The 20,005-nt window shown below is 45.9% G+C and overlaps 1 long non-coding RNA gene across 1 annotated transcript in view; it reads right to left on the reverse strand.

Moving 5' to 3' along the window:
- Positions 1 to 20,005, reverse strand: part of LOC146831125 (uncharacterized) — a 121,482-nt gene that overhangs the window by 14,666 nt on the left and 86,811 nt on the right. The window contains exon 2 of the long non-coding RNA XR_014961239.1: positions 18,282 to 18,328. This is a non-coding gene — a long non-coding RNA (uncharacterized LOC146831125). The remainder of the gene's footprint in view (positions 1 to 18,281; positions 18,329 to 20,005) is intronic.

The following is a 20,005-nucleotide window of genomic DNA, read 5'->3' on the forward strand; positions in this document are numbered from 1 at the left end:
TGACTGACAAAGTGCCTTTTCATAACAGGAACCGCAAGTGAAGCAGTTAGCTGTTTGAGAGAAAGAGGAGAATCTAATTGTAGAGTTGTAGATGTCTGGTGGCCGTGGAAGTGCTAACCTGGCACTTTCTAAAAGAAGAAGCTGTGAGAGAGCAGTTTGTCCTAAATGGAACTAGAAGCTGCTTTTTGATTATTTGGGGAGTATAGTTTGTTTGCCTCATGCCTACAGTGGGGTTTATACTCTTTTACTTAGATTTGACTAGAAAGAATTACACACTAGCACCAGCAGACTGCTAGCCCACACTAGTTCAATGCCACTCCCACACCACGTAGACACCTTCATATCTGATGACCACTTCCAGTATCATACTACCACTCCACCACCACTCTTCCCCATGGCACTCCCACCTCCACCAGAGAAATACTAGCCCCAACACTTCAGTACCACCCCCATAACTACATGATCACTGTCCGCCAACATACACTTCCACCCTAGGTACCATACTACCAATCCCTATTACCAAAAACAGCACCGAACTGCGAGTACATATTACTGCATAAATCAACAGCCCATTACTACGCTCAAATACTGCACTACCACATCACCTTTCTACAATCCACGAGCAATGCACTGCCACTCTTACAACTTCTTTCCACCGTCATCAAACTAATATAGAATATTATATCTCCACCCCACCACATTATAAACTATGACATGCACTACCATGACTAAGCATTGCACTGTCACACCAGCAACTCACTATCACTCACCACCACCTCTGCTTCCACCATTAGGCACACCACCACACTACCATTCCCCCACCAGCACAATACAGCCACTGCAGTAACAACCCCAGTACTGTACAACCGTCCCTTATCAATATACTGCAACTCCCTAGAACCTCAGTTCCACAGCACTGGCCAGGACAGCCCTAACACAACACTGTTGCCCCAGCACAGCACTTCCTACCCACATCTGCCACTGCACTATCTCTCCACACCACTACACTGTACCTGCACGAAACCCACCTCCCACAGCATGACCACTCTCAACCATCTAAATACGCCTCCTCCATCACACTGCATTATTACAAAACACTACAACCCACCACCAATTCCAAGCCACTATCTCTCCCTGACATCAACTGGGTAACACCATCAGTACCACACTGCCTTCTTCACCGCTGCACTGCATGATTATTAAGCTAGCATCTTATTTGCAGGCTGAAGTTAGCTTGTTACTCGGACAGCATCTTATTCACGGTCTGCATAATATAAACACATTCAATTCAATAAACATTAAATAGTTTATACAACTGTATTTAATCAGAATTTGGATTGTCATACTATGGGTATGTTGTTTTTCAAATACAGCAAATACCCTTATAAGATCCACAAGGATTTGGCCTGAGCCAAGCATCTATGCCACCCTCAATATTCATGTTGAAAATAATAAATACAGCGCCCATCTGCACTACTTATATGTAAAGTTTATGAGCTAAGCAACATTTGCCCCAATAAGGGCTACAAAATAGGTAACCATCACGTCAAACACCTTCCTACCTCTGAATAAACAAGCATTAAAAATGCAATAGGTCTCGCCTTTTATTAAGTTAAAGCCATTTGCTATGCTATACAATACCATTAGGAAAGCAAATGGCTTTAACTTAATTAAAGGCAAGACCTATTGCATTTTTAATGCTTGTTTCGGCTTTTCATGGGCCTGTTTTATGGCCTGTCTGGTCGTTCACTGACATGAAAACAGCTAGCATTTGCAAATAAGTCTTATTCAGCTACTAAGGCTAATGAGGTACTTGTTGATTTAATGTCCCCACCCGCAGTTTATTTATTTAAATATATAAAAGTGTGCAAACACTGTGGTATCCAGCGCTACACAAGGTTCCAAGGAAGCACAGCGGTGGCAGGGAGAGGGTTGAGGGGCACTGGCTGAGCCTGGATAATTGCACTGGGGGTATAGACAGTACTTGGACAACAAAAACACTATGCGATATTGGGTAAATTGAACACGAGACCCGGTGTGAAGAGTGGGACAATGTACCGGGGGAAATAAGAACACCACGAGGTGTGTGAATACATTGCTAATAGGGTAAACAACGTGTCTGAGGCGAGATCGCTAAGAAAGCAAGAGTCCTCTGGGAGACCAAAAGATAAGGTAAACAGGCCCGACCACATGGGTCTCAGATAACCAGCAAGAGGAAGTGAGATAATTGATAAGATAGGACTGCAAAAAGTGAACAGGCAGTGAAAGCACCTTGTGTGAATACCAGACCCTGCGCAGCGCTCTGCTGCCTTCTGTTAAGTTTCACGCTATAGAAAAGCCGCATTGCAACTAATTGTAAATCACAGTTAATGAAGGAAACAAAACTGATGCGTTGTACGATTGCAAGCACACGAAGCAAGCAATCCTTTTTCCACCCCACGACCTTCAGACACCAACCAACACATGCACTTCCTCATGCACCCCGGCAACCGCAGCAATGCAAGTTTACCTCATGTCCATACCACAGTAACGCGCACACAACTGGTGTAGTCCTCGCTCCACTCACGATAGTAAAGCACAGGACACAGCAGTGCAAACGGAGAGAGAATGTGTGTGAGAGAGCAGTTACTGTGCGGGTGGGCGGGGAGCTGCTGTTGCGGTGTGTCAGGTGGTTTTTAGCGGTATCTGTTGGTGCCATGGTGTGATTTGTGTCAGTAGGGTGTGATAGAATTCAGCACAGCAGTGCTCTGTTGCCCCGTTGCACTCTGTCTTCCCCTGTACAGCACTGGGCATACCACTCTGCTTCACTCAGCCACAGCGCCAGTCAAGCGGCACAAACCAGTGTAAGGGGTAACACTGATGGAGGAAGAGGGCACATTGATAGCAAATACTTGTTGGTTAGGGGAGCTCCAGGTTCTTAGGCGACGGCTTGTGATCACAGGAACTTAGCGTGGCTCCTTTTGGACGAGCCCCTCGTTGCCGGGTGACACTCTGCTTTTGTGCCAATCCCAGCGCAGCTATGCTCTGACGTCGGCAGTCTCTGGGCCGGCGTCGGTGAAGGCAGCACAGTGCTCTTGCAGCTCCCGGGCCGGCGGTGGTGATTACGGGCACATGGAGCTTTCAGGCACACGCTTTCAGGCTCACGGGCCAACAGCGACAATGGCACACAGCGCTCTCCTCTGGTCACGTCACGGGAACAAAGATGGCGTCGGGCTGTCCACATGGGCCGTCCTAAAAGTGGTAACCCAACAGTCCGATTGCCAATCACGCACCAGCGTTTAACATAAATGCTGATACAAACCAATGGAAAAGAAGGGCGTGGCTTAAGTCCCCGTCCAAAATTGAATTGATTACAAAAGGCCCTCATATAGCGAGAGCAGCGCATGCGCGCTGCTAACGTCAGGTGAGACCTTAAACTCGGCAATACCAAAAGGGGTTGATGGACGGAGCGTTTGAGCAAATCAAACACTCACCCCCAGTCAACTGATCTGGGTTTAATCCATCATCATTCTTTAGCTCACTCCACCACACCAGCTCAGACATGGCCATATGCAAATCAGTCTGGCCCTGTGCCTCATGGGAATAGTCCAGCCCGAACTGCCAAGCCATGTCTTCCCTAGACCAGAAACAAGCATCCTGGGACCGGTTTCGGGTTCATAACCCTCATCAGCCAGGCTATCTTGAATCCAGTGGCAAACTGAGCAAGGGACCCACGTCTGGGCATACCCTGCCAATTTAGGGCGAACAAAGCGATACCAAAGGGGATGATGGACGGAGCGTTTGAGCAAATCAAACACTCAACCCAGTCAACTGATCTGGGTTTAATCCATCATCATTCTTTAGCTCACTCCACCACCCCAGTTCAGACATGGCCATCTGCAAATCAGTCTGACCCTGTGCCTCATGGGAACACTCCAGCCCGAACTGCCAAGCCATGTCTTCCCTGGACCGGAAACAACCATCCTGGGACTGGTTTCGGGTTCATAACCCTCATCAGCCAGGCTATCTTGAATCCAGTGGCAAAGTGAGCAAGGGACCCACGTCTGGGCATACCCTGCCAACTAAGGGTGAACAAAGCGATACCAAAGGGGATGATGGACGGAGCGTTTGAGCAAATCAAACACTCACCCACAATCAACTGATCTGGGTTTAATCCATCATCATTCTTTAGCTCACTCCACCACCCCAGTACAGACATGGCCATATGCAAATCAGTCTGACCCTGTGCCTCATGGGAAGAGTCCAGCCCAAACCCACTGTTTTTCACTTGAAAGTGTCCTAAAGTGCAGGAGTATGTCATCACTAGCCTAAGCAACTTTCATGCTGTGATTACTATGGTATGTGTCATGAGTTATCTATGTTCCCAGACTGTGTTTGTCATCGACACTAATTATCCAGTTGTAACCAAAAATAATTGTGTTCTATTTGGGTAGAAGTTTTCCAGTCAATTATAGGGCAGTCGCACTCCTGTATGGTTAAGGTAAATGAAGGTGAATAAAGGTGTTGATGGTAAGTCGGTGCAACCTGGTTAATCCTCCTGAGTACGAGCAGTTATTATAGTAACACTGGATTTGCGTTATCCATGCTAGTGGAAAACGTCCCCAGGATGCACTCAGAATGACTATTTTCAATAAAGTTAAAAACAAATGTATCTTGAAATTTCTTGATTCCATTTATTGCAGAATTTTCAACAATGATTCTTATTCATCAATTGTTTCAAAAGATTCACCCAATGCATTTCGGGCCGCGCCCTTCTTCAGGGGACTTGTATTCTGTGAATAAACATACAGCGTTAATTAATGAATCAATCATTTCATGTGCCAATGACATGGATATATTGATTCATCACAGATTTAGAAAATGCCTTAAGACCCGGTGTACTTTATCTTTTTGCGGTGCTTCTCAAATTGTGAGAATTATATGGTATAGGATTGAAAGGATGCTGTGAAGTGCAAACAGGGTGTGATACAAAATTCAAAGAAAATGTGCGAAGGATGAACATGTGAAAAGTGACTTGAAATGAAAGAGTTGTGAGTAGTTAACAGAGATCAAAGTTTTTGTTATCCACAAGCGTGATACTGATACTATACGAGAGGGAAGCGTGACTGGGGATCAAAAAATGGCGGTGCGAACGCTGTGTCATAGAATTGTCAACAATAAACGACTAACTCACGCATGATGTAGCTAATCCATGTAAGTTGTGATCAATAGATATTTAAAACAGTCTGCGACCTGTTGAAAGATTGCGTAACTGATATAAGCAAATAAGAACTTTGTGTGTGGTTAATAAAGTTTCAACCAAAACGGTCTCTGCCTTGTGTCTTACATGTACAACGCCAAATCTATGAATTCAGGATAAAAGTAAAAAAAAGGATGTTACGAGAGGATGATACCCCTATTTTTTTCATCAGCGTGTCTGTTCGAAATCAAAAACTGTTTGAAGCTTACCCCGCATGCAGAAAGCTTAACTCTTCGGATTCAGCGGAGTGGGTACGAATCCATTAGCTAACGCGATTTAAAAAAATAGGCTCAGTAAGAACTTCTCACGTAACTGAGTAACAATGGAAGAAAGACTGTTGCGCGAAAAGTGCGAAGTGAAAGAGGGTCAAATGGGAAGAGAAACTCCCGTTGTAAATACACCGGTACCGTTAGGTAAAAAACAGAAGAAAAGAAATGTGTAACGGAATGTGTAAAGGACGAGATTTGTGAAACACTATTTCCTGTTGTGAAATAAAGTAATAAAGGTATCTTCATGTTTTACACAATACTGAAGGGTGAATCAATCTCATATCAACCGCTATACTTATTAAAGGAATGTGCATTCTAACACGTGTCAGTGAAACTGTCATCTCTTGGTGCTACAAATGCTTCAATGATTAAATAATAGAAATCATGACAATTATTTAAAGAAAACAATTAAAGTCCATATGTTCATTGAGTCCCTTCGGATGGACTGTATTTAAGAAGTTTATACAATGGGTTTCTCTGCTTAATAAGTACTGTGTATTGTCCCTTCCAGGAAGAGGTTGGGTTTGTCCCAGTACCAAGAATCGTAGTTGGCTTAGGTTATGGTTGTGTGAATTAAAGTGCATGGCTAATGGAGATTTTGTATTTCTTGTACGGATGTTACTCTTATGTTCAATGATACGCTTCTTTATTTTACCTTCCATTTTGCCTACATGGGCGAGTCCACATGGACACTTTATCATGTAGATTAGATTACTACTGTCACAGGTTCCCGTCACTTTCAGCCTGACTGCCGTCCCCTTATTTGGGTGAAGAAGTTGAGTTCCTTTAATTATGGCGTTGCAGTTGCCACAATTGTGACATGTTAATGTACCCTTGTTTGTTCTTGTTTGATCGTCCTTTGGATTGAGTAGTTCTTTGATATTCCATGTACGTAAATATGCAAATCTCGGAGCTTTTGAAAAAATCCCATTGAAATCTTCTTCCAAAGTCAACAGTGGCCAGTGTTTTAGTATGACTTTCTTTATACAATAACTTTTGGTGGAAAATTTGGAGACAAATACCATATCTTTTGGTTTGAATCCTTGTTGGAGTAGGTGTTTTCGATCAATTTGTTGTACCTTAGTTACTGCTTGCTCTAGAATATCAACAGGGTACTCTCTCTCTTGGAATTTGTTGACTGTCGTAATCATGCTATTGGCGAATGATTCATTGGTAGATGAGATTCTTTTGAGTCGGAGAAGTTGGGAAAACGGTAAATGTTTCTTGAGTGAAGGTTGGTGAAAACTCTTAAAATGTAACAGGTTGTTCCTGTCTGTTGTTTTGGTATATACCATGGTCTCCAATTTTCTGTTTATGTTATGGACCATGACATCCAAAAAAGCTATTTCATGATGATTTATTGTATGTGTAAAGCTGATTCTGTTATTTATTTTATTTAAATTCTCGATGGCCAATGTTAGAGCTGATTCTGAGCCTTTCCATAAGATAAAGATATCATCGATGTACCTTTGATACATGATCACATTTTCGGTCCATTCTGGCTGATTTAGAATATTGTCTTGTTCGAATCTGTACATGAAAAGATTAGCATATGCAGGAGCTGCACAGTTTCCCATTGATGTACCAGATGCCTGGATGAAGTATTCATTATGCCATTTAAAGTAACTGTGGTACAGTGTAAAATGAAGTAGTTCCATGAGAATAATTTTCAAATCGTGATCTTTATCCGTCAATATTAGAAATGATTCGACTGCTTCCAATCCAAGGTTATGTGGGATGGACGTGTATAACAACTTTACGTCGATGGTACAAAGAATCATATCTTCGGTATACTTGGGTTTGAATTCTTCTAGAATATTTAAAAAATCAGTTGTGTCCTTAATGTATGTGGTCAAGGTCTGAACAATTGGTTGAAGGTGTTTGTCCAAGTATTTTCTAATGGGTTCGTGTATGGTGTTAATGGTTGAAACGATTGGTCTACAAGGAGGTTTGGTGGGATGTTTATGGATTTTGGGGATCATGTATATGTATGGCTGTGCTGGATTGTTTTTGATTAGAAATTCTTTTTCTTTGCTTCCGATGATACCTCTAGTTATGGCTTTTTCTATGATGGTATTGAGGATCTTAATGACATATAACCATTCGTCAAGCAGATAAAGGAGGTGCAATGGTAATCATGAACACCAACTTTTACTTGGCTAGTGTAAATGAACAAGTTAACGATACCAGCACTTACACCAGAATTAATATGGATCCTACCAAAGAATTCATTAAGATCCTCAACACCATCATAGATAATGCCATAACTAGAGGTATCATCGGAAGCAAAGAAAAAGAATTTCTAATCAAAAACAATCCAGCACAGCCATACATATACATGATCCCCAAAATCCATACGCATCCCACCAAAACTCCTTGTAGACCAATCATTTCAACCATTAACACCATACACGCACCCATCGGAAAATACTTGGACAAACACCTTCAACCAATTGTTCAGACCATGACCACATACATTAAGGATACAACAGATTTTAAAAAATATTCTAGAAGAATTCAAACCCAAGTATACCGAAGATATGATTCTTTGTACCATCGACGTAAAGTCGTTATACATGTCCGTCCCACATAACCTTGGATTGGAAGCAGTAGAATCATTTCTAATATTGACGGATAAAGATCACAATTTTTTTTTTTTTTTTTTTTTAAAAACCTTTATTTTCAAAAGTCAGGACACAGCTATTCAGCCGACAACCCGGAGGTTCGGCAGCATCGATATATAGAAACAGAGATGCGTCCCCAGTACCGTGAAAGGAGAAGTGCAAAGGTTCAATTTTAAGTAAACACAAAAACACACAACAAACCCCAGCAAGGCAAGAACACTGAAAGCCCATGGTGAAGCCCCCCCAGGGGAGGCCGGACCCCACTCATCTACCAGTTACAGTACAGTGTAAAGAGGAAGAAGGGGGACAGCAGAGGCCAAAAAAGTCCATAAACCATACTGAGCTGGAAAGAAGGTTAGGAGGAAAGCTGTTCCTCGGGAGGATCCAGATCCTGGGCAAGACATATTCCCCCCCTGTATTGATTCCACCGCCCCCAGATGGCGTGCCACTTCCGGGGGCGGCCTCTAGCGCAATAGACCGTCTTCTCCCTTAACATACTCCAGTCCATATTTTCTTTCCACGCGGTCAATGTGGGGGGCCCCGCGGAGCCCCACAATCGCGCGATATCTCTCTTAGCGACCATGTTGCCCAGAGTCACCCATTGGGTCTGCGCCGCATTATGATCAGTGGGCCCCCAGACATTCAGGAGACAACACCGCGCTTCCGGCTGCATAGCAATGCCCGTCACCTCCCCCATCACTGCATGGACTCTCCTCCAGAATTCCGTGATGACACCACATTCCCAAATGATATGCAGGAAAGTACCCACCATACCACATCCCCTCCTGCATAGGCCGTCCTCCGAGAATCCCATGTGAACCAGCCTTGGCCCCGTCACATACACTCGATGCAGTATTTTAAGCTGCACCAGCCTCAGACGCGACGGGATCGCAACCTCCTTAGGAGAGGAAACAGCAGACTGCCAATCCTCGTCATCCAACTCGAGGCCATCCCTAGACCACTGGTCCCTCAACCCCAGAAGCATATCCGCCCGGACGTTGATCAGTTTCTTATAGATGAGCGAAATCGTGCTCTCGGGCATATGGCCATCAAGGACCCGGTCCTCCAAAGGAGAGGACTCAGGCACCTTCTCACCCTCTATGAGGACTGATCGGAGGGCGTGACGCACCTGAATATAGCGGAAAAACTCAGATGGCCCCAGCTCATACTCCTTCTGCAACTCTTCAAAGGACTTCACCCTCCCCTTAATCAGGACATCTCCCACCCTGGAGATGCCGATCAAGTCCCATTTGTCAAAGCCTTTTGTGTGCCAAAGCCTACCCAGTCTCTCAGATTCAACCAGCGGGGTAGCGAGGGTGAGCCTATCCTTCCAGCCCAGCGAGTCAGTTGCCATCTTCCACACTCGCACCGCCACACCAGTGGGCCCCGTGAGGGACGAGTCCAGGGACCGCGAATACAACGCCCTGTAATAGTTACCACCACGCAGCAACCACCTGTCCATGGCATACCCAGGGCTGAGGGCAGGGCCATAAAACCCATGATTAATCGCACTCAGCTGGGTGGCCCAATAGTACCGTCGGATGTCTGGGAGCGCAATGCCCCCGTCGTACCATGGAAGCATCAACTTTGCAATAGCTATTTGCGGCCGCCCATCCCAAAGCAACGTTCGTTGGAGGCCTTCGACCTCCCGAAAGTATTTGGCCGGAACCCAGTCCAAAGTATTCTGCAGTGCGTAGAGGAAGCGGGGAAGCGACATCATTTTGAACAGGGCCGCACGCCCAACGAGGGAGAGCGGCAGCCTCCGCCAGCCTTCAACATCCCGCCTCAGGCGTGCCAGGGGGGGGAGCAGGTTCTTCTCATATCGCACAGCAGAGTCCATGGAGATAAAAATCCCCAAATACACGAAACCCTGCTGAGCGACCTGTATCGAACATGTTCTAGGGATCGGTGGAACCTCGCCACTAAGAACATACAAATACGATTTACTCCAGTTGATAACAAGACCCGAGTTCCTACCAAAAGATGTGAGTACGTCACAGACCACTATAAGTGATTTCTTGGGTGAGGCAAGATACAGCAGGATATCATCGGCATAGAGCGAAATACGGTCCTCGTGTTCAGGCGACCATCTAAGGCCCCGTATATCCGGGTGCCAACGTATCCACGCAGCCAGCGGCTCAAGGGCGAGGGCGAACAACAAAGGCGACAGGGGACAACCCTGCCGAGTACCCCTCCCAAGCTGAAATGGAGTCGACGCCCGACCATTCACCACCACACTCGCAAGTGGCCCCTCATACAGCAACCTCACCCAACTCACAAAACCGTGGCCAAAGCCGAACTTGGTCAGCACGGCGCACAAATATGCCCATTCCACCGTGTCGAAGGCCATCGTGGCGTCAAGAGACGCCACAATAGCTGGTTCACGCAGTGTGCCCGCCCTGGCGATTACACCATGAAGGCGCCGAAGATTTAACGCTGTGTTTCGGTGCGGGATGAAGCCGGATTGATCCGGGTGGACCAAGTCACCGAGTACCCTAATCAATCGGGTCGCCAGGATTTTAGCCAGAATTTTCGGCTCTGCGTTAAGAAGTGAGATAGGCCTATATGAGGCGCACTTATCTCGGGGTTTGCCCTCTTTGTGTATAACCACGATCGTCGCCAGTCGCTGGTCCAACGGGAGGGTCCCACTCCCCCGCGCCTCCACAAACATGGCGCGCAGGTGAGGGGCGACCCTATCCGGAAATAGCTTGTACAGGTCGACCGGCAAGCCGTTCGGTCCCGAGGCCTTGCCCGAGTTTAACGCGCGGATAGCCCCCGCCACCTCGTCAACCGTTATGTCACCATCTAGATCGTCCCTATCTATATCGGAGAGACAGGGCAACTCGATATCACGGAGGAGGTCAGACGAGTCCTCGGGCGGCCTATCCGACACTGAGGCATAAACCCTACAGAAATAGTCCGAGAAACACTTTACAATCCTCTCAGGTTCCACAATCGCCTCTCCCCTCTCTCCCGTCAACTCTGGCACAACTCTATTGACCCGTTCTTTTTTGTCCAGCCAAGCCAGGAGTTTCCCTGCCTTGTCACCAACATCATACAATCGGCCCTGCTGTTCCCTACTGAGGGTCTTAGCAGCGTTCGTCACCAGGTCCTTATACTCAGCTTGCTTCAAGCAAAGCTCATGCAGTGAGGACTCTGTAACCTCCTCCTCCAGCGCTCCCTCCAGAGCCGCGATCTCCTCCTCAACCTGCAGAACCTCGCCATCTCTCCGCCGCTTGGCAGCTACTACTAGGGAGAGGGCTTCCCCTCGGAGCACGGTCTTAAATGCTTCCCACAGCGACACTGCCGAGTCCACGGATCCCTGATTATCCTTGAAAAAATTATCTACTTTCTTTACCAGCGCGCTGCGCATCTTGGGGTCTCGGAAATACCACGGGTTGATAGAGGCCACCCTTCCTCCTCCCTCCCGACCTAGATCCAGCCGGATCCACACTGGCGAATGGTCAGATATACCACGCGCCATGTGCCTCGCCTCGGAGACCAATGAGGCATGCGCAGCCAGAGTGAGTAGGTAATCAATCCTGGAAAGACTACCATGTGCCCCGGAGTGGAACGTGTATTGGCTCTGTGTGGGGTGCCGGAGCCTCCAGCAGTCTATCAGGCCAAGCGTGTCTAGGAAGTCTGGGAGCCACTTCTGAGCCCCCCCTGTGTCTCTGGGCGGGTATCTATCCAGCAGGCCGGAGCCAACAGCGTTGAAATCACCTCCCACCACAAGCATACCCCCCGGGAGATCCAGCAGGGCCCTACCCAGATCTGTGAACGTGGAGGCCTGCAGGGCCGGCGGGACATAAACCGAAACTAAAACCAAAGTTCTTCCTTCCCACCGCCCCGCCACCGCCACAAACCTCCCCCTATCATCAACAATGGTGGAGTCCACCTCAAATGGTAGCGAGGCTCTGACTAGCATGTCCACACCCCTGGACCCAGAGGAGAATCCCGAATGTGCTATGAATTTATAACCCTTCCTATTCAGAGCATAGCACGTATTACCTATAAGATGCGTCTCCTGCAGCAAGGCAACATCCGGCATTGACCGTTTCAAGAATTGCAAAACAATCCCACGCTTAATGCGATCCCCCAAACCATTAACATTCCAGCTTATAACACTTAAACCCCTACCCCCCATCCTCAAACGTAAAGAGGCCCACCCCACACCCGAAGAGCCACCATGGAACAGTCCTGGAAAGAATCACCATGCCTTGCAGAAATAAACCCCCCAACAACAAACCCAAAATCCCAGAAACCCCCCCCACCCTGCACCCCTGCTGCAGCTTACAAAGCCCCCCCAACTTGCAGTGTGCCTGTCGCCCTACAAAACCCAAAAATCTACAAAAAGTACCCTAAGGGAGGAAAAGAGCACCCCTCGTCCTCCCGCAGCCCTCCGCATTGACTGCACTCTATTCAAGTCTTCAAATATAGCCAAATCGAGTCAGACCGGCTCCGAAAAATCAGCCCTGCCCATCCCGGCCACTGTCCCCATCCTCGGCAATGTCCTCCCCCGTCCGTCGCCGGGGCAAAGCGTCCAGCCATTCATCGGCCATAACAGGAGAGTCAAAGAAGAATGTCCGATCTTCGTGCACCACACGTAATCTGGCAGGGAAGAGCATGGCATACTTCAGATCCCTCTCCCGGAGCCGCCTCTTCACCCCCAGAAAGCCCTGTCTCTGCCTCTGCACCTGCTGGGTGAAGTCCGGATAGAAATTCACCGACGCGTTCTGGAAGGGGACCGGGCCCGTCACCCTCGATGCTTGCAGGATAGCGTCCCGATCTCGAAAATGAAAGAGCCGAGCGACGATCGGCCTCGGTGGGGCACCCACCTTGGGCCTCCCACCCGGCACTCTATGGGCCCTTTCAACCGCAAAGAACTTTCCAAGACCCTTAGGCTGCAGATGATTAAGCACCAAGTCCTCGACAAGCAGGTCAACCGAAGCCTCATCCGAGGACTCCGGGACCCCGATGACGCGCACGTTGTTGCGCCTGGCCCGGCTCTCAAAGTCCTCCAGCCGGCGGGCGGCGAGATCACTCTCGGTCCTCAGCTTACGAACCTCGATCTTCAGTTCCGTGACATCATCGGTGAGGCCCGTGGTCTTGAGGTCCAGGGTCCTAACCCGTTCATTCGTTTTGCCCAAGTCCGCACGGATCAGGTTAACATCCACCAAGATGGCATCCACCTTATGCGCCAGGGCATCAAACTGTCTCCCAATCGAAGTCTGCATCCCTTCGAGCGCGCCCATGACATCCTGTAGTGAGAGCTCCGGGGCCAAAGGCGAGGCCGCCTTCTGGGTATCCGGCGACTGGCTCGACCCACTCGGTGATCCCTTCTGCAGAGCATAGCGGTCCATACTATTGACTTGGGTATAGGCTCCCCGCCTGGTAGACTTAGCCTTCAGCCGATCCACCTCTGCTTTGCCCGACATGGTTGATACCAAGCAGGTCGGTTCAGATAAGACGGGTCCCTCTCAATGAAAGGAATCAGGAGTGATCAGTTCTGCAGTGGGCCACCAGAGTAGCCTGCAGAGCGTCCATAGGGTAATAAATCCACCAAGAGCTCTCCAGGGGCAGGGCTGACATAGGGAGAGAAAGCGAAAGTGAAAGGACGGGGACCTCCGTCCGACAGTTCACACCTCGCCTGGCCGTTGTTGTTCAACTAGAAGTCGGGCATCCTGCCAACTCTAGCCCCTGGCATCCCTCGGAGATAGGCCGCAATCTTCCGCCAGGCATAAGTCCGGTTCCCGGTGGGCGATCCGACCGCGGGTAGCATCAATCGCCTCCCTGACAGGTCATCCACACGATGCCATGCATACCGACAGGATTAGAGACAGGATAGTCGACGGAGGGCGCGAGGGTCTCGGGAGCTCAGAGCTCACGCGGCCATCTTGGTCAAGCGCTAGGCTCCTCCCCCCTAAAGATCACAATTTGAAATTTTTTCTCATGGAACTACTTCATTTTACACTGTACCACAGTTACTTTAAATGGCAGAATGAATACTTCATCCAGGCATCTGGTACATCAATGGGAAACTGTGCAGCTCCTGCATATGCTAATCTTTTCATGTACAGATTCGAACAAGACAATATACTCAATTAGCCAGAATGGACCGAAAATTTGATCATGTATAAAGGGTACATCAATGATATCTTTATCTTATAGAAAGGCTCGGAATCAGCTCTGGCTTTAGGCCCAGATCTCTGTACTGGAGTGAATGTATGACATTGTTCTGCATTCTGTCCATCAATAGTTCTTTTTGCATTTGTCACCCCGACTGGGACGGGTATGCTCAGATGTGAGTCCCATGCTCTCCATGCCACTGGAATCAAGCTATCCTGGCTGAAGAGGGGTGAAACCCCGAAACCGGTCCTAGGATGCTTGTTTCCAGTCCAGGGAGGACCTAGCCTGGCAGTTCGTGCTGGACTGTTCCCATTGGGCACAGGGTCAAGACTGATTTGCATATGGCTGGGTCCAAACTGGAATGGCATGGTGAGCAAAAAAACTATGGATTTAGGCCCAGAACTCTGTACTGGGGTGAATGTATGACATTGTTCTGCATTCTGTCCATCAATAGTTCTTTTTGCATTGGAATCAGCTCTAACATTGGCCATCCAGAATTTAAATAAAATAAATGACAGAATCAGCTTTACACATACAATCAATCATCATGAAATAGCTTTTTTGGATGTCATGGTCCATAACATAAACGGAAAATTGGAGACCACGGTATATACCAAAACAGCAGACAGGAACAACCTGTTACATTTTAAGAGTTTTCACCAACCTTCACTCAAGAAACATTTACTGTTTTCCCAACTTCTCCGACTCAAAAGAATCTCATCTACCAATGAATCATTCACCAATAGCATGATTACGACAGTCAACAAATTCCGAGAGAGTGAGTACCCTGTTAATATTCTAGAGGAAGCAGTAACTAAGGTTCAACAAATTGATCGAAAACACCTACTCTAACAAGGATTCAAACCAAAAGATGAAGACAGAATGGTATTTGTCTCCAAATTTTCCACCAAAATTTATTGTATAAAGAAAGTCATACTAAAACACTGGCCACTGTTGACTCTGGAAGAAGATTTCAATGACATTTTTTCAAAACCTCTGAGATTTGCATATTCACGTACACGGAATATCAAAGAACTACTCAATCAAAAGGACTATCAAACAAGAACACCCAAGGGCATATTACCATGTCACAATTGTGGCAATTGCAACACCATAATTAAAGGAACTCAACTTCTGCACCCAAATAAGGGGACGCCGGTCAAGCTGAAAGTGACAGCTACCTGTGACAGTAGTAATATAATCTACATGATAAAGTGTCCATGTGGACTCGCCTATGTAGGCAAAATGGAAAGAAAAATAAAGACGAGTAACATCCGTACAAGAAATACAAAATCTCCATTAGCCATGCACTTTAATTCACACAGCCATAACCCAAGCCAACTACGATTCTTGGTACTGGAACAAAACCAACCTCTTCCTGGAAGGGACAATACACAGTACTTATTACGCAGAGAAACTCATTGGATAAACTTCTTAAATACAGTCCATCCGAAGGGACTCCATGAACGTATGGACTTTAATTGTTTTCTTTAAATAATTGTCATGATTTCCATTATTTAATCATTGAAGCATTTGTAGCACCAACAGATGACTCTTTCACTGACACATGTGTTAGAATGTACATTCCTTTAATATGTATAGCGGTTCTTATGAGATTGATTCACCCTTAAGTATTGTGTAAAACATGAAGATACCTGTATTACCTTATTTCACAACAGGAAATTGTGTTTCACAAATCTCGTCCTTTACACATTCTGTTACACATTTCTTTTCTTATGTTTTTTACCTAACGGTACCGGTGTTTTTACAACAGGAGTCTCTCTTCTCATTTGACCCTCTTTCACTTCGCATTTTTCACGTAACATTCTTTCTTCCATGGTTACTCAGTCACGTGAGAAGTTTTCACTGAGCCTGTTTTTTTAAACCACGTTAGCTAATGGCTACGTACCCACACCGCTGAATCCGAAGAGTTAAGCTTTCTACATGCGTGGTAAGCTTCGAACGCTTTTTGATTTCGAACAGACACGCTGATGAAAACAATAGGGGTATCATCCTCTTGTAACATCCTTTTTGTAACTTTTATCCTGAATTCATAGATTTGGCATTGTACATGTAAGACACAAGGCAGAGACCGATGTACTGTGAGTTTCCCTCTCCGTTTTTTTGGTTGAAACTTTATTAACCACACACAAAGTTCTTGTTTGCTTATATCAGTTACGCGATCTTTCAACAGGTCGCATACTGTTTTAAATATCTATTGATCACAACTTACATGGATTGGCGACATCATGCGTGAGTTAGTCATTTATTGTTGACACTTTTATGACACAGCGTTCGCACCGCCATTCTTCGATCCCCAGTCACTGCTTCACTCTCGTATAGTATCACGTTTGTGGATAACAAAAACTTTGATCTCTGTTAATTACTCACAACTCTTTCATTTCAAGTCACTTTTCGCATGTTCCACCTTCGCGCATTTTCTTTGAATTTTGTATCACATCCTGTTTGCACTTCACAGCATCCTTTCAATCCTATACCATATAATTCTCACAATTTGAGAAGCACCGCAAAAAGATAAAGTATACCGGGTCTTAAGGTAGTTTCTAAATCTATGATGAATCAATATATCCATGTCATTGGCACATGAAATGATTGATTAATTAATTAACGCTGTATGTTTATCCACAGAATATAAGACCCCCGAAGAAGGGCGCGGCCCAAAATGCATTGGGCAAATCTTTTGAAACAATTGATGAATAAGAATCATTGTTGAAAATTCAGCAATAAGTGGAATCAAGAAATTTCAAGATACATTTGTTTTGAACTTTATTGAAAATAGTCATTTCTGAGTGCATCCTGGGGACGTTTTCCACTAGCAGGGATAACGCAAATCCAGTATTACAATTTAGGGAGAAACCATAAGAAATTCGTAAATCATAGTAAAAAGACTTTTGAATTGCATTAGTTTTTGTATGGCCACTGCATTAGTTATCATGCAATCTGGTTTAGTTTAGTGGGGTAGGACTGCAATCTACAGCAAAAAAATCTGTATGGCGTACATGAGGTAGATGTTTTTGATTTCATGGTAGGAAAAATGGTTCCTTGATCAAAGAGTTTAGGTGCTGATAACGATTAAAGGAACTGTCTGTCGATGTCCGGACTGAACAGACACGTTGGAAAGTACGAGCTTATGCCCCTACCTTCAAGATTAATGAGGGTTACACTTTACTCCATTCCCCTATTGGTTGGAGTCAAAGAGTTGCCAAGTCTTTTCCTCGTCGTCAAATGGACAAAGATTAGCTTCAGGGAGAACGCTCCTTTTTAGAGTTAGCGTTCTAGTCATTTTTTGCCTCTCCAGCTGACTCTGTAATTTCGTGCGCGAGCATTTAGAATGCTGCACACTTCAACTGTCGACTTGACGGGAGAGCAGTCTTTTTCTTCAGCTCCTCAAAGATTCCTGCCTATTATCTTCAAAGAATTTCCTGGACTTCCCAAGGTTCACCCGGAAATACTTTCGCTCGCATTTCAGTGTGTTTTACTGCAAGGAAATCTTCTGGTTTGGAACTGGTGTCAGGTACCCTTCTGCTTGCTCTTAAAAGTCGGTGCTTCGTGTTTGTGAAGAATTCCTTGCTCTGGGTAGTTAATTTTTGTATTCCTTTTCGCTTGCCTATAAGGAGAGCTACAAGAAATTGCCGCAGTCTTTGTTCCCTGCTGTAAAAAGGTCCGAAGTGATTAGAGACATTTATAGTTTGTTTTGAAAGGAAATCTATTCCTTCACAAACTTTCTAAAGCAGAAGTACACGACAAATCTTCTGCAGCTGGCGCTTTTTTGTTCATTATTATTTCCTTTTGATCTCTACTAGTAAGAACTGTGGCATGCACCATAACACAGACTTTTATATGCAGCATGTGCAACTAATTCGCAATTAACAAGGTGCAGTATTTCTCCAGGACAGTCAAACTCCTAACTGCACTGACTGTCAGAAACCATCTTTATTCATACAATGCATATTGTCTTCAAGTAGATATAAATATATATATATATATATTTGTACTTACCATCTTCTCTGCAGAAAATTCTTCAGTACCATTTGGTTGGTGATATTCTGCAAAAGAAAGAAAAGACAGGACTAATTACTAAAACTCTGGTTTTCACCTAATGCCCTCCTAAATTCAATAAAAAGACTTCAACAAAGCACATTGAACAAGAGCAGAGAGAGGCAAATACTGCACACATACAGGTAACTCACTAGTAGTTAGGTGGGGACACTTAATAATGTTTGGAAGATAGAATTGTAGTCATTCCTTTTTGTCATTGCAGGTTCATAACCAAATATTCCATTTAATCAAGACAAATGTACCAAAACAAAACGTTGGCACTTACTAAAATTGAATTCACACATTAAACCTTACACAAGAGCCAGGTTTCAAATTACACAAACGAAGAACAGAACTCTAAGAAATATTCTGAGCTTGAGTGACACAATCTCATACCAAAAAGACGGCGTAACTATAAGGACCTCACTTCCAACCAACCCAAAGGAGTTTCATAAATGTGGAAATTGTATCTGTTGTGAGTACACTCTTGGTCAAAAAACTAGCTACACGTATCGTGTGAACAATCGTGAATATGAAACTACGGGGCATCTTCTCAAGATATTTAAGCCTTGTCAACCAGGTATTCACAACACGGCGGTACCATGTGATAGTCACCAAACAACGTGTCAAATGGGCACGTTAGAATCAACACCCGCCGCAAAAATGTGAAACACTAACGCAAAGAAAGCTGCGATGAGGCCAATCGCGATACAAAAATCAGCGAAAACCAGCCACAGGCCTGTAATCCACATGCATCCGGCAGGAAAAATCACCATTAAAGTAGAAAAAAACCAGACAAACAAATGCCAAAATACAGCGAAGAACCATGGATGTTGCCGGAGCAAGTATGGAGGAGAACCAGAACCCCACAAGCCCCCCAGAGGACCTGCCTGGGACCTCGGGGTCGGGGAAGGCAAGTAGAAGATGAGTAGGAAGTAGCTCTTCAGCCTGCAGGAGAACAGGATCCTGATTAAGGAGGTGGTCGAACACCATCAACAACTGTTCGTCACCTTCACTGTGTCATTGGCGACAAAAATGGACTATGGCAGGCCATCGTGGACATGGTGAATGCAGTCGGAGTGCTGAAGAGGACAATGGACGAGGTCAAGAGGCGCTGGAATGACGTCAAGCGAAAAACCAAGCTGAAACTCTCCAACAACCGGAAGGCAGCAATGGGGAGACAGTCATCAGTGGGGGGACGGTGGCTGGAGTTGGGGGACCGACACTGCTCAACAGGACCGGACAGCAAGAGGGTGAGTATGGACCAGGGACTGGGGGGACGGGGGAGATTGGAACAATGGAACACATGCACAATTAAGTAGAGCACAGCTGCGGATAAATCATGCCCCAGACCCCAAATCCCACCAAGAGAACTATGTACCCAAGTATGCAACATTTCAGCACTGTATGAGCACAGAAGTCAGAGGCACACCGCATATAAGGGATAAGGGGCAGCCAAATCAGAGCAGCAGGGGCAACTCCCCCTAAATGCGGTACACACACATCATGTGCACAGCACATCAACATTGGCAACGAAGTGGCACACACTGCAACACACTCACCACAGAACAGAGGACATAACTGGTGCCGACTGGGTGTAGACACTGGCCAATCACAAGTGGCATTGCAGGGAAATGTGAGTTGATAATGTACAAGTACAAACACACAGCCATGATGTTGTCGAA

The sequence above is a fragment of the Triturus cristatus genome, chromosome 5_1 (genome assembly GCF_964204655.1).
Source record: "Triturus cristatus chromosome 5_1, aTriCri1.1, whole genome shotgun sequence".
Taxonomy (NCBI): domain Eukaryota; kingdom Metazoa; phylum Chordata; class Amphibia; order Caudata; family Salamandridae; genus Triturus; species Triturus cristatus.